The sequence below is a fragment of the Amblyomma americanum genome, chromosome 11 (assembly GCF_052857255.1).
Source record: "Amblyomma americanum isolate KBUSLIRL-KWMA chromosome 11, ASM5285725v1, whole genome shotgun sequence".
In the NCBI taxonomy this organism is placed as follows: domain Eukaryota; kingdom Metazoa; phylum Arthropoda; class Arachnida; order Ixodida; family Ixodidae; genus Amblyomma; species Amblyomma americanum.
Window position 1 is genome coordinate 125,179,639 of NC_135507.1, and position 2,343 is coordinate 125,181,981.

Here is a 2,343-nt window from a genome sequence, read left to right on the forward strand (position 1 = left end):
ACCACTCTAGTCTGCTCTCTTGAATAACTAGCTAATAATGTTTAGTATGTAGTCTTAGCTACTTGAAAAATGTGATTACCCCGGTTGCAATTAGGGACTGCTGTTAGCAGCCTGTATTGCGGCCTGACATGTTCCAGTAAATGCGCTTGGCCCGATCGAGAATTCGCTCTAAGAATTGCGTCGTCGTACTGAAATGGTTATTGCATGTTTGGGGGCAGCCTAACTTTCAGGGCTTTTTCAAGTTTCAAGCACATTACCCACACGAACTGCGATCAAAGTCGGTGATGGATACGTAGCAGAAACAACCTCGTGGGCTCACTTCGGTCGCGATCACTGCAACCATCGCAAAGAATGCGACTAGCTGCGCAACGCCAAGTTAATTCCAGCGTTCGGAAAGCACGGCGTGAGTAGTGAGCTGGTGCACATTTGGCTGCTTTCACGAAAAGTACTGGCTCTAATGCAATCCCTTTCACAACGCGGACACTTGTCACTGAGCTATGCAACTTATGCACGCACAGGAAATTCACTGTGAGCAGGTGTTAGTCGCTGCTGTCCGTGACGATTCTCGCAATAATTACGAAAGCTTCAAGCAACCACAAACTGCTCCAAATAAACGCTACGTGATATCGCCACCGTGTAAATCTTGCGTCGGCTTGAAGAGTATTTCACGACACATATCGATCATCCCAAGGCGCTGCTTGCATACGTCCTTGGAATTGACGCAGTTTAAGCACTCAGAGGCAAATATCCAGGATCCAACGAGGAGGCTTGCATAGACTCTTGGAAAGCCTTGTTTACAACCATTTACAACTGCATAGAGCAGGCTTTTTGCTGCCGACGGAAGTGACGTAATGTCACGTGGTCACACTCCTGAGCGTCCTCTGCTCGAGTGCGCCTACGGGGTATGGTTTTGCAACACACTGCCGGGCCCTCGCGACAAACGATTTGCATTCGGAGGCAAAGAGAGTCAGATCATCCGGCTGTTATAGATTGGAGACAAGTTATGTCACAGCGAAAACGGGTAGGCGCTTTTTGAAAACCTGTATGGTCGTCTTGAATCTCGGCGTCATGTTGTTTTGATGGGGGACTTTCCCCAGCCGAACAGAGAGTCGTCGTCCTCCTCCCCCACGCGCGCGCAGCAATCCCGCCGTCCATGGAGCTCGTGTAAATGGGACGCTAGCGCCCTCCATTGTTAGTTAAGGTAACTAACTAGGGACGCATCGCGGGAAGCAAACCGAAGGGACGACGGGGCAGGTCCCCACACAACGCAAGTCGTTGTCGTATTGGGTACATGCATGCGGACTTCACTCTAATATGTTCACAGGCACACCGTACACATTTGTTTACAACCTGCCAATGGTGTTTCGGCAACGTAAATATTTTATTTTATTTTTAAACACAGCAATGCAACAAAAATAAATATGTTCGCAAATATTAACTATCACGGCAGCAACACGATGCATCAAGAAGCCTTTACTAGCTGGCGTGCAAATGTTTCGAAAGATTCCACTACTTAAAAATGTAATAACGCGTACATGTCACCGCGTTTATGCTACACAAAGTTCACAATTACGTCAGGCTCACACAAAAGTGTGGTACACTCCACGCTCGATATGCGGGCAGGAAAATTCTCGACGTCTCATTGGTGGCAAATAATGAGCTTCACTGTGAGCGCTGGCCTGCGGAGTCACATTTAGATACTGTCTCGCATGAACTGCGAAGAAGTGACAACCACCTAGCACAACAGTCGTAACGCAAATGCTTTATTCCGAATATGGTACACGAAAACGGCGCTACTTGGAGCGAAGCTCCACAGTAGCACCAGGATTTCTTGTAATACACGGACTGACGGTAAGCGTTTTCCGCTCGCACGGCTGAGCTCAGTGCATAATCTACAGTAGCGGTATGTAGGGGCGTAGTCGTCCTTCTTTTCCATACCTAATTTGGCCTCGGGAAGGGGGCCTGTTACTAATAGCCGCGCACCTCAACTTATGATCAATGGGGCCTCGCAGCACACGCCGACGCAACCGCCAGCAACGGGCATCAGGCCGTGATGGTTTCGGCGTCGGAACAGCTTGTTCAAGCGGCTATGCTGACCACTTTTTCTCGCAGACTTTGCAAAAATGAAACATTTCTTTCTAGATTTGCTATCTAGTGCTAGCGGACGTGTTTGCTGCATTCGCCCGTTCGGAAAGGATGCATGGCGAACGAGCGCGAACCGGGGCAGTATTGTGCAGTCGCAATTTTTGCAATCCACAACACGGCGTGTATTTCATCAGCCCTTCCGCATCTGCGTAGAAAGAACACATTCGGCAGCCACTCACGATATTTCCACTGCTGCGT